Source organism: Vicugna pacos, unplaced genomic scaffold (genome assembly GCF_048564905.1).
Source record: "Vicugna pacos unplaced genomic scaffold, VicPac4 scaffold_20, whole genome shotgun sequence".
Lineage (NCBI taxonomy): Eukaryota > Metazoa > Chordata > Mammalia > Artiodactyla > Camelidae > Vicugna > Vicugna pacos.
In genome coordinates this window covers 89920811-89934318 of record NW_027328741.1, presented here as the reverse complement: position 1 = coordinate 89934318, position 13508 = coordinate 89920811, and the positions used below count along the sequence as shown (strand labels likewise).

At 45.5% G+C, this 13508-nt stretch overlaps 1 protein-coding gene and 1 long non-coding RNA gene across 2 annotated transcripts in view; both read right to left on the bottom strand.

Annotated features, from left to right (window-relative positions):
• Window positions 1-2103: 2103 nt before the first annotated feature.
• Window positions 2104-7249, bottom strand: LOC140693737 (uncharacterized). Its single transcript, XR_012069435.1, has 3 exons — window positions 6993-7249; window positions 3734-3806; window positions 2104-2360 (listed from the first exon to the last, which is right to left on the bottom strand). It is a non-coding gene; the product is annotated as an uncharacterized lncRNA (long non-coding RNA).
• A 302-nt stretch (window positions 7250-7551) lies between these two features.
• LOC140693733 (putative N-acetylated-alpha-linked acidic dipeptidase) overlaps window positions 7552-13508 on the bottom strand; it is a 1237440-nt gene continuing 1231483 nt past the window's right edge. The window contains exon 15 of the mRNA XM_072957425.1: window positions 7552-7638. The gene's annotated coding sequence lies outside the window, so the exon portion shown is untranslated. The remainder of the gene's footprint in view (window positions 7639-13508) is intronic.

Genomic DNA, 13508 nt, shown 5'->3' with positions numbered 1-13508 from the left:
GTCTCAGAATCACAAAAGGCAGCATACCAGAAAAGGGGAAGAGAAAGCCTAAAGACGAGCCAAATAATCTCAGAAAACTCAGTGGATGAGAAAATATCAGGGCTAACATTCCGTCCTAAGCAGACGAGATATTGCAGAGGGACGCGTGAGTGACTTTGAAGACGGGGAACAGAAATCCCTCGGTCAGAAGTACACATAGGAAAGCAAGTGCAAACCAATGAAAACATTGCTGTTGAATCCTGGTTGAAGACAAGGCATGAAAGACTAAAATTCGAAAGAGTCCCAGATGGAAAAGCAAGAGATAAAGAAACAAACAATGTTTGAAAAGTTATGTGTAGAAAAATCAGACTGAAACTTGCTGAAAGCCAAGATAGAATCATCTAGGCGAATTCAGGAAGTACACAGCGTCCAAAAGAGGTGGAATCCCAATAGACTTAGCAGCAGCTGTATGATCCAAATCAACAAAGTTCATGAGCATCCCAGTGATTTAAAATGCGCCTGGAGGAAAGCAACATATTCACAAGAGAACCTCCAGAGGGGTTTCAGCTGCTATCTCATCAGCAATATTGCAGGCCAGAGAGGAGTGACAGGACATAGACCATAGCTTGAATGGCAAAATGCTGCCATCTAGGGTAGCCTATGCCACATGACCACCATTTCTAATAACAGCAGAGCTAGAGAATGCCACAGGCCTGCAACTCTAAAAAGAATTCAGCAGTTCGAAACTTATCCTAAAAGAAAGGTTGAGAATATTCCCCTGAAGTGATAAGCAGCAAGATGAAATGGAAAGAAGAAAGCCCTTATTGGAAATGCAAGAAGTGCATGAGTGGAAAAGAAGAAACAAGAAGAAGGCAAGGAGGACATCAAAACCCTAAAGATGGGAGAGGGAAGCAGGAAATCATAGGGGATTGGAAGCACTATCTTAAGGGAGTCATCCTATATGACTCTCTGTTGGAAGCAAACGGAGAGATGCATGGCCTGACGTGTTTGCAAAACAAACGAGAAGCAGACCAAGAAAGAATCAAAGAAACAAACAACACAAAAAGGGTAGGGTAACATGAATATTCAAAAGAAATTACTCAAGGTGATGTCAAGGATCATTCAGTACGCATCGACCCAGTATCGCGGCTTGAATGTACTCAGCACACCTGTATTCGGAAATCAGAGGCGTGCATTTATATTCGTAAATTTTGATTCATATGAGCATATCGTGACCTAACCCAAATGCCGATTTGGAATCCAATGGATTCCTAGTCCGTGATATAGACTTGCAAGTCTTCCAACAGGATGAATGAATGCCATATTCTACACTACGTCGAGAAGAAATGGCACAAGCCTATAACAAGGAAAATAGCTCCGCAAAAGTGTACTAAGATCAAAAGAGACAGGCAGTAAAGTGCACATTGGGGATTGTATCATTCCTAGGAATTTCAGCCCCCTTGAAACAAATGGATAGATGTCCCGTGAATGCGGGTGTTTCAACAGAAATCAACCGACGGCTATGTATTGCGGGTGTGCCCATATTACAGGAACAATAGTTTCCCTTAGTGGGTCTCTGTGTACTGTGAACTGTTAGAAAGTTTTAAGACGTGTGAAACATTCAACTGAAAATGGACACTCTTCCCTCCGTTGCTACAGTGCATACAGATCTGAACAAAAGGAAAGAGGGAAGAACAAAGGCCCATGGGACGCTAGTGGGTAGAATCACATTTACCTTAGGAACCTCTCTTCGGATGCAGCCCCTCCCCCAACACTGACAAGATGCAGCAGCCATTGGGGATGGCAGTTAGCGGTTGGATTCCAGGTGGAATGTTGGTGTGTACCGCTAGGCTTGTTGTGGCTGGTGGATCCTAGGTAACCGGGCAGAGTTCTGTGGGTGGATCAGTGCGATGGAGGGGCTGCCGCCCTCTGTGGAGCTTGGCTTAGGTCTTTGGTCCGGGAAGCTGTGTCAGTTCGAGATACTGCTGCTGCCCAAAGACCTGAGTTCACGGGTCAGTTTCCAGAAACTGAAAGGGCAGACAGTGGAAGATCTGCCTGTCTTCAGCTTACTGGAGAGGCTCCGAGGTCCTTTCAGACTTGCCCAGTCCTGTTGAAGTCGACTTTATGGGAGACACGAAGAGAAGCTGGCCGAAAATATGGCTGCACGGATTGAGGAGAGATGCGAACACATTGATGAGAGATGTTCTGCTACAATAGAGAATACTGGCCTAGAGACAGCTATAGAGGATAGCAGGCTCGAAAGGCATTCATGAGACATATTGAACCTCGCTGATACTAGCAGAAACATACGGAGGGCCACCGTGGACTGGAGGAATTTCCTCAATTCTCTGCTCCAAGAACGGGTCCAAGATCCCTGACGTCTAAAGAGAAGAGATGGCAGAGATGATAAAAACGCTCATGTTCTTGAAAGAGGTCAGATAATCCACACGACCCAAGGGGCAATTCCAAGCCATTCAGATCAAAGTGCACCAAGCCCAGGTAAGCCTTTTCCCAGGTTTGGGCCTAGCTATCAAGCATTTGCTCTTCCCTCCCCTCCACTCAGGCATCCATTTGGAGGGATCAGTACCTGAGCTGCAATGAAGCCAGTAAGAGAAGAGCAAGCCCCTCCTAGAATCAGAGTTCCCCTAGCTTCATCCTCTGTGAACAACAGGGAACCCCATAAAGGTCAAATACTCTCGTATGAAATAGGTAGGAATTGAATACTTAGCTCCCACAAAGAAACGATGGCCTTCCGCTAGATTCAGCAAATGCTGGGTTGATGTCTTCTCTGGGGTGAAGGGAGTGTGGTAAGTGAGGGGAATCTTTGACTGAACTTGAATCTGTATTAGGCCTCCGTTTTTCAAGACAGTCTAGGTAAATATTAGAAGTCAGATAGTGAACGGAACTGTAAATGTCGCCAATGACATGAAAGACACAGCTTATGTGGACCGTCTTTCAATTGAGTCAAGCCCCCGGGGGCAATCTATCATAGGGGTGCAGACTTGGTTGCATTCAAGTGCTTTAACCAACATGATCGGATGATTAAGCGTTCTCATCACTGATAGAAAAACACCTGGTTCTCAGTAGCCTAGCATAGCTGCAGCAGGGTTCTCATAGCTATAATGCCTCTAGGTTCTTTGGATTCAAAGCTAAATGTATATATTTAGTTCGTTTCCTCTTGTATTTTCCTTGAGAGGGATGTTACACCTTGAAATGCCAACATTGACCAGTAGGTGTCATCGGGAGTAAAGGGCACCACATGCACAAGTGAATCCAAGCTTGGGGGTTATTTCATGTTTCCATTAGTTATTTCATGGTTCCTGTTGGTTTCGGAGGCTTCAACAGTAAAGAGTTGACATGACCCCTTTAACAGTTCGGACTGCTTGTTTGCATTCTATCTGTCTATGTTTTCCTTAGAGCTGACAAAATGTTACCGAAATTGACAAGTCTGGCTTCTAGGTCGATTTAGTATGTTTCAGAAACTAACTTCATTTTCGTATAACTCCCAAAACATTTATATCAATTCTATTAAATTTTTAAAGACTGCAAATGAGATATCAACACAATGTCAAAACTGGAGTCTTCGGACAATCCCTCCCACCCCGGCTGTATAAAAACCAAGAGATAAAAAAGAATCACATTTCTGTGAAATGTATCTGGAAAGTGTTGATTCATCGATGCCCAGTTGACAGAGAAGCAGTGCAACCTGCGCTCACTCGCTCCCATGAACACAGCAATGGAAACATCCACTCACCCAGCCCTTGGCACAGGACACTTGCTGAAGAGAGGTCTGTTACTTTCAAAGACAGGATGAGGCCTCAGAACACCTGGAAGCAGAAGGAAAAGCAGGGAATGGATACCAGTGCATGGTCTGAGCCCTGTTGATGGAGCAGTAAAGGTGAAACTCTCTTTAACTTGGACGCACACTCTCAAGCGGACAGGAGACATGGGATTGAAGGTGATGCGCTGAGTGTTAGAAGAGTGCACAGCAGATGCTTGGCTGACAGAACTCAAAGAATCCAGTGCAAAATATCCCCACAGTTGATTCTGAGACCAAGCTCCGAGCTGCCAAATTTGAGGTAGCAGAGGCAGCGTTCAGGGAGGGATAGGGCTACGGATGATGGCACACGCTGAGTCTCAGGGATCTGGAGTGCGTTGTGGGATGTGGTGGGCCCTATCAAGAGAGCAAACCGACCTGGGACCCCAATGAGCAAGCAACCACCCTGGCGCGCGCAGTTGAAATTATCGATATGTCCCATGGCCACACCCGGTGCGTCTGCAGGACCAGAGACCAATTTGGCATTTTGCCAATAGAGCATGTGTGGGGCTGAATCAGAGATGTTGTACATCGGGTCTGAGGGATCCAGGGGGCCTTGGGTTTGAATTCAGAATGAAAAGCCTTAGGATCTGCTACATTCATCACCAGGGCTGTGATTATGGTTTGGTTTGAGGCACAGGATGTGCAACACCTCTGTAGTTGCCTTCATGCACCCGTGCCACAAGGATGAGAGGACAAGGAAGTGTGGTCCAAGACCACAGCGTGAGAAGAGGAAGGATTTCCTTCAGTTTATCTCTCAAAAGCGGATGCTACATTTTGGATGGCAGCGCCACGGTTCGGCAGCGAGGACACCAAGTTCGGGCTGCGGGATCATTCCAGCAGGCCCTGATGTGTGACATCCATAGATATGCTTCCACTGGTGTTTCTGTAGACAGAGAAGCTCTTGGAAGAACTGGTTTCAGTGGGACATTCCCGTGGCACTACAAAGCACAAGCGCACTCACACTCTGCTCTTCTGGAAACACTCCAAAATAACAGAGAGTAGAATGCAGAGCTGAGAACCTTTAGAAGCTCCATTTCCACCAGAGGAAGTGTCCTGTGCTCTTTCAGATTTGTGAGATAAGCGTAATCAAAATGAGGTTATCCTAATCGAAATAGTATGGGGGGTTCATCACAACAAAGTCAACACCAGCAATTGGAGATAGACCAGACAACACACACAGGAACAGGACATGGCATCAAAGTCTAGGAAAATTTGTCCTCACAGAAATCCCATGCAATTGTGTAGAGCCAAGAGTCTAAAGTTTTCACTTAATCAAGCCCTAAAAGTCTACATTAGATACCTGAAATTACCTGACCAGTAGAGATGAAGAAATACAGTAAAAGGAAAAGGAAGTACCATTTTCAGTTCCAAAGAGATTGAAGGCCCTAAAGATAAGCTTTCAGACAACTAGACTGCAAAACGCTCTCCAGAGCAGGTATTGAAAATGGAGGTGAGGGAAACACTGAAGAACAACAGTGTCTCAGAATCACAAAAGGCAGAATACCAGAAAAGGGGAAGAGAAAGCCTAAAGACGAGCCAAATAATCTCAGAAAACTCAGTTGATGAGAAAATATCAGGGCTAACATTCCGTCCTAAGCAGACGAGATATTGCAGAGGGACGCGTGAATTACTTTGAAGACAGGGGAACAGAAATCCCTCGGTCAGATGCACACATAGGAAAGCAAGTGCAAACCAATGAAAACATTGCTGTTGAATCCTGGTTGAAGACAAGGCATGAAAGACTAAAATTCGAAAGAGTCCCAGATGGAAAAGCAAGAGATAAAGAAACAAACAATGTTTGAAAAGTTATGTGTAGAAAAATCAGACTGAAACTTGCTGAAAGCCAAGATAGTATCATCTAGGCGAATTCAGGAAGTACACAGCGTCCAAAAGAGGTGGAATCCCAATAGACTTAGCAGCAGCTGTATGATCCAAATCAACAAAGTTCATGAGCATCCCAGTGATTTAAAATGCGCCTGGAGGAAAGCAACATAGTCACAAGAGAACCTCCAGAGGGGTTTCAGCTGCTATCTCAGCAGCAATATTGCAGGACAGGGAGGAGTGCCAGGACATAGACCATAGCTTGAATGGCAAAATGCTGCCATCTAGGGTAGCCTATGCCACATGACCACCATTTCTAATAACAGCAGAGCTAGAGACTGCCACAGACCTGCAAATCTTCAAAGAATTCAGCAGTTCGAAACTTATCCTAAAAGAAAGGTTGAGAATTCTCCCCTGAAGGGATAAGCAGCAAGATGAAATGGAAAGAAGAAAACCCTTATTGGAAATGCAAGAAGAGCATGAGTGGAAAAGAAGAAACAAGAAGAAGGCAAGGAGGACATCAAAACCCTAAAGATGGGAGAGGGAAGCAGGAAATCATAGGGGATTGGAAGCACTATCTTAAGGGAGTCAGCCTATAAGACTCTCTGTTGGAAGCAAACGGAGAGATGCATGGCCTGACGTGTTTGCAAAGCAAACGAGAAGCAGACCAAGAAAGAATCAAACAAACAAACAACACAAAAAGGGTAGGGTAACATGAATATTCAAAAGAAATTACTCAAGGTGATGTCAAGGATCATTCAGTACGCATCGACCCAGTATCGCGGTTTGAATGTATTCAGCACACCTGTATACGGAAATCAGAGGCGTGCATTTATATTCGTAAATATTGATTCATATGAGCATATCGTGACCTAACCCAAATGACGATTTGGAATCCAATGGATTCCTAGTCCGTGATATAGACTTGCAAGTCTTCCAACAGGATGAATGAATGCCATATACTACACTACGTCGAGAAGAAATGGCACAAGCCTATAACAAGGAAAAGTAGCTCCGCAAAAGTGTACTAAGATCAAAAGAGACAGGCAGCAAAGTGCACATTGGGGATTGTATCATTCCTAGGAATTTCAGCCCCCTTGAAACAAATGGATAGATGTCCCGTGAATGCGAGTGTTTCAGCAGAAATCAACCGACGGCTATGTATTGCGGGTGTGCCCATATTACAGGAACAATATTTTCCCTTAGTGGGTCTCTGTGTACTGTGAACTGTTAGAAAGTTTAAAGACGTGTGAAACATTCAACTGAAAATGGACACACTTCCCTCCGTTGCTACAGTGCATACAGATCTGAACAAAAGGAAAGAGGGAAGAACAAAGGCCCATGGGACGCTAGTGGGTAGAATCACATTTACCTTAGGAACCTCTCGTCGGATGCAGCCCCTCCCCCAACACTGACAAAATGCAGCAGCCATTGGGGATGGCAGTTAGCGGTTGGATTCCAGGTGGAATGTTGGTGTGTACCGCGAGGCTTGTTGTGGCTGGTGGATCCTAGGTAACCGGGCAGAGTTCTGTGGGTGGATCAGTGCGATGGAGGGGCTGCCGCCCTCTGTGGAGCTTGGCTTAAGTCTTTGGTCCGGGAAGCTGTGTCAGTTCGAGATACTGCTGCTGCCCAAAGACCTGAGTTCACAGGTCAGTCTCCAGAACCTGAAAGGTCGGACAGTGGAAGATCTGCCTGTCTTCACCTTACTGGAGAGGCTCCGAGGTCCTTTCAGACTTGCCCAGTCCTGTTGAAGTCGACTTTATGGGAGACACGAAGAGAAGCTGGCCGAAAATATGGCTGCACGGATTGAGGAGAGATGCGAACACATTGATGAGAGATGTTCTGCTACAATAGAGAATACTGGCCTGGAGACAGCTGTAGAGGATAGCAGGCTCGAAAGGCATTCATGAGACATATTGAAACTCGCTGATACTAGCAGAAACATACGGAGGGCCACCGTGGACTGGAGGAAGTTCCTCAATTCTCTGCTCCAAGATCGTGTCCAAGATCCCTGACGTCTAAAGAGAAGAGATGGCAGAGATGATAAAAACGCTCATGTTCTTGAAAGAGGTCAGATAATCCACACGACCCAAGGGGCAATTCCAAGCCATTCAGATCAAAGTGCACCAAGCCCAGGTAAGCCTTTTCCCAGGTTTGGGCCTAGCTATCAAGCATTTGATCTTCCCTCCCCTCCACTCAGGCATCCATTTGGAGGGATCAGTACCTGAGCTGCAATGAAGCCAGTAAGAGAAGAGCAAGCCCCTCCTAGAATCAGAGTTCCCCTAGCTTCATCCTCTGTGAACAACAGGGAACCCCATAAAGGTCAACTACTCTCGTATGAAATAGGTAGGAATTGAATACTTAGCTCCCACAAAGAAACGATGGCCTTCCGCTAGATTCAGCAAATGCTGGGTTGATGTCTTCTCTGGGGTGAAGGGAGTGTGGTAAGTGAGGGGAATCTTTGACTGAACTTGAATCTGTATTAGGCCTCCGTTTTTCAAGACAGTCTAGGTAAATATTAGAAGTCAGATAGTGAACGGAACTGTAAATGTCGCCAATGACATGAAAGACACAGCTTATGTGGACCGTCTTTCAATTGAGTCAAGCCCCCGGGGGCAATCTATCATAGGGGTGCAGACTTGGTTGCATTCAAGTGCTTTAACCAACATGATCGGATGATTAAGCGTTCTCATCACTGATAGAAAAACACCTGGTTCTCAGTAGCCTAGCATAGCTGCAGCAGGGTTCTCATAGCTATAATGCCTCTAGGTTCTTTGGATTCAAAGCTAAATGTATATATTTAGTTCGTTTCCTCTTGTATTTTCCTTGAGAGGGATGTTACACCTTGAAATGCCAACATTGACCAGTAGGTGTCATCGGGAGTAAAGGGCACCTCATGCACAAGTGAATCCAATCTTGGGGGTTATTTCATGTTTCCATTAGTTATTTCATGGTTCCTGTTGGTTTCGGAGGCTTCAACAGTAAAGAGTTGACATGACCCCTTTAACAGTTCGGACTGCTTGTTTGCATTCTATCTGTCTATGTTTTCCTTAGAGCTGACAAAATGTTACCGAAATTGACAAGTCTGGCTTCTAGGTCGATTTAGTAAGTTTCAGAAACTAACTTCATTTTCGTATAACTCCCAAAACATTTATATAAATTCTATTAAATTTTTAAAGACTGCAAATGAGATATCAACACAATGTCAAAACTGGAGTCTTCGGACAATCCCTCCCACCACGGCTGTATAAAAACCAAGAGATAAAAAAAAATCACATTTCTGTGAAATGTATCTGGAAAGTGTTGATTCATCGATGCCCAGTTGACAGAGAAGCAGTGCAACCTGCGCTCACTCGCTCCCATGAACACAGCAATGGAAACATCCACTCACCCAGCCCTTGGCACAGGACACTTGCTGAAGAGAGGTCTGTTACTTTCAAAGACAGGATGAGGCCTCAGAACACCTGGAAGCAGAAGGAAAAGCAGGGAATGGATACCAGTGCATGGTCTGAGCCCTGTTGATGGAGCAGTAAAGGTGAAACTCTCTTTAACTTGGACGCACACTCTCAAGCGGACAGGAGACATGGGATTGAAGGTGATGCGCTGAGTGTTAGAAGAGTGCACAGCAGATGCTTGGCTGACAGAACTCAAAGAATCCAGTGCAAAATATCCCCACAGTTGATTCTGAGACCAAGCTCCGAGCTGCCAAATTTGAGGTAGCAGAGGCAGCGTTCAGGGAGGGATAGGGCTACGGATGATGGCACACGCTGAGTCTCAGGGATCTGGAGTGCGTTGTGGGATGTGGTGGGCCCTATCAAGAGAGCAAACCGACCTGGGACCCCAATGAGCAAGCAACCACCCTGGCGCGCGCAGTTGAAATTATCGATATGTCCCATGGCCACACCCGGTGCGTCTGCAGGACCAGAGACCAATTTGGCATTTTGCCAATAGAGCATGTGTGGGGCTGAATCAGAGATGTTGTACATCGGGTCTGAGGGATCCAGGGGGCCTTGGGTTTGAATTCAGAATGAAAAGCCTTAGGATCTGCTACATTCATCACCTGGGCTGTGATTATGGTTTGGTTTGAGGCACAGGATGTGCAACACCTCTGTAGTTGCCTTCATGCACCCGTGCCACAAGGATGAGAGGACAAGGAAGTGTGGTCCAAGACCACAGCGTGAGAAGAGGAAGGATTTCCTTCAGTTTATCTCTCAAAAGCGGATGCTACATTTTGGATGGCACCGGCACGGTTCGGCAGCGAGAACACCAAGTTCGGGCTGCGGGATCATTCCAGCAGGCCCTGATGTGTGACATCCATAGATATGCTTCCACTGGTGTTTCTCTAGACAGAGAAGCACTTGGAAGAACTGGTTTCAGTGGGACATTCCCGTGGCACTACAAAGAACAAGCGCACTCACACTCTGCTCTTCTGGAAACACTCCAAAATAACAGAGAGTAGAATGCAGAGCTGAGAACCTTTAGAAGCTCCATTTCCACCAGAGGAAGTGTCCTGTGCTCTTTCAGATTTGTGAGATAAGCGTAATCAAAATGAGGTTATCCTAATCGAAATAGTATGGGGGGTTCATCACAACAAAGGCAACACCAGCAATTGGAGATAGACCAGACAACACACACAGGAACAGGACATGGCATCAAAGTCTAGGAAAATTTGTCCTCACAGAAATCCCATGCAATTGTGTAGAGCCAAGAGTCTAAAGTTTTCACTTAATCAAGCCCTAAAAGTCTACATTAGATACCTGAAATTACCTGACCAGTAGAGATGAAGAAATACAGTAAAAGGAAAAGGAAGTACCATTTTCAGTTCCAAAGAGATTGAAGGCCCTAAAGATAAGCTTTCAGACAACTAGACTGCAAAACGCTCTCCAGAGCAGGTATTGAAAATGGAGGTGAGGGAAACACTGAAGAACAACAGTGTCTCAGAATCACAAAAGGCAGAATACCAGAAAAGTGGAAGAGAAAGCCTAAAGACGAGCAAATAATCTCAGAAAACTCAGTTGATGAGAAAATATCAGGGCTAACATTCCGTCCTAAGCAGACGAGATATTGCAGAGGGACGCGTGAATTACTTTGAAGACAGGGGAACAGAAATCCCTCGGTCAGATGCACACATAGGAAAGCAAGTGCAAACCAATGAAAACATTGCTGTTGAATCCTGGTTGAAGACAAGGCATGAAAGACTAAAATTCGAAAGAGTCCCAGATGGAATAGCAAGAGATAAAGAAACAAACAATGTTTGAAAAGTTATGTGTAGAAAAATCAGACTGAAACTTGCTGAAAGCCAAGATAGTATCATCTAGGCGAATTCAGGAAGTACACAGCGTCCAAAAGAGGTGGAATCCCAATAGACTTAGCAGCAGCTGTATGATCCAAATCAACAAAGTTCATGAGCATCCCAGTGATTTAAAATGCGCCTGGAGGAAAGCAACATAGTCACAAGAGAACCTCCAGAGGGGTTTCAGCTGCTATCTCAGCAGCAATATTGCAGGACAGGGAGGAGTGCCAGGACATAGACCATAGCTTGAATGGCAAAATGCTGCCATCTAGGGTAGCCTATGCCACATGACCACCATTTCTAATAACAGCAGAGCTAGAGACTGCCACAGACCTGCAAATCTTCAAAGAATTCAGCAGTTCGAAACTTATCCTAAAAGAAAGGTTGAGAATTCTCCCCTGAAGGGATAAGCAGCAAGATGAAATGGAAAGAAGAAAACCCTTATTGGAAATGCAAGAAGAGCATGAGTGGAAAAGAAGAAACAAGAAGAAGGCAAGGAGGACATCAAAATCCTAAAGATGGGAGAGGGAAGCAGGAAATCATAGGGGATTGGAAGCACTATCTTAAGGGAGTCAGCCTATAAGACTCTCTGTTGGAAGCAAACGGAGAGATGCATGGCCTGACGTGTTTGCAAAGCAAACGAGAAGCAGACCAAGAAAGAATCAAACAAACAAACAACACAAAAAGGGTAGGGTAACATGAATATTCAAAAGAAATTACTCAAGGTGATGTCAAGGATCATTCAGTACGCATCGACCCAGTATCGCGGTTTGAATGTATTCAGCACACCTGTATACGGAAATCAGAGGCGTGCATTTATATTCGTAAATATTGATTCATATGAGCATATCGTGACCTAACCCAAATGACGATTTGGAATCCAATGGATTCCTAGTCCGTGATATAGACTTGCAAGTCTTCCAACAGGATGAATGAATGCCATATTCTACACTACGTCGAGAAGAAATGGCACAAGCCTATAACAAGGAAAAGTAGCTCCGCAAAAGTGTACTAAGATCAAAAGAGACAGGCAGCAAAGTGCACATTGGGGATTGTATCATTCCTAGGAATTTCAGCCCCCTTGAAACAAATGGATAGATGTCCCGTGAATGCGGGTGTTTCAGCAGAAATCAACCGACGGCTATGTATTGCGGGAGTGCCCATATTACAGGAACAATAGTTTCCCTTAGTGGGTCTCTGTGTACTGTGAACTGTTAGAAAGTTTAAAGACGTGTGAAACATTCAACTGAAAATGGACACACTTCCCTCCGTTGCTACAGTGCATACAGATCTGAACAAAAGGAAAGAGGGAAGAACAAAGGCCCATGGGACGCAAGTGGGTAGAATCACATTTACCTTAGGAACCTCTCGTCGGATGCAGCCCCTCCCCCAACACTGACAAAATGCAGCAGCCATTGGGGATGGCAGTTAGCGGTTGGATTCCAGGTGGAATGTTGGTGTGTACCGCGAGGCTTGTTGTGGCTGGTGGATCCTAGGTAACCGGGCAGAGTTCTGTGGGTGGATCAGTGCGATGGAGGGGCTGCCGCCCTCTGTGGAGCTTGGCTTAAGTCTTTGGTCCGGGAAGCTGTGTCAGTTCGAGATACTGCTGCTGCCCAAAGACCTGAGTTCACAGGTCAGTCTCCAGAACCTGAAAGGTCGGACAGTGGAAGATCTGCCTGTCTTCACCTTACTGGAGAGGCTCCGAGGTCCTTTCAGACTTGCCCAGTCCTGTTGAAGTCGACTTTATGGGAGACACGAAGAGAAGCTGGCCGAAAATATGGCTGCACGGATTGAGGAGAGATGCGAACACATTGATGAGAGATGTTCTGCTACAATAGAGAATACTGGCCTGGAGACAGCTGTAGAGGATAGCAGGCTCGAAAGGCATTCATGAGACATATTGAAACTCGCTGATACTAGCAGAAACATACGGAGGGCCACCGTGGACTGGAGGAAGTTCCTCAATTCTCTGCTCCAAGATCGTGTCCAAGATCCCTGACGTCTAAAGAGAAGAGATGGCAGAGATGATAAAAACGCTCATGTTCTTGAAAGAGGTCAGATAATCCACACGACCCAAGGGGCAATTCCAAGCCATTCAGATCAATGTGCACCAAGCCCAGGTAAGCCTTTTCCCAGGTTTGGGCCTAGCTATCAAGCTCTTGCTCTTCCCTCCGCTCCACTCAGGCATCCATTTTTAGGGATCAGTACCTGAGCTGCAATGAAGCCAGTAAGAGAAGAGCAAGCCCCTCCTAGAATCAGAGTTCCTCTAGCTTCCATCCTCTGTGAACAACAGGGAACCCCATAAAGGTCAAATACTCTCGTATGAAATAGATAGGAATTGAATACATAGCTCCCACAAAGAAACGATGGCCTTCCGCTAGATTCAGCAAATGCTGGGTTTATGTCTTCTCTGGGGTGAAGGGAGTGTGGTAAGTGAGGGGAATCTTTGACTGAACTTGAATCTGTATTAGGCCTCCGTTTATCAAGACAGTCTAGGTAAATATTAGAAGTCAGATAGTGAACGGAACTGTAAAAGTCGCCAATGACATGAAAGACACAGCTTATGTGGACCGTCTTTCAATTGAGTCAAGCCCC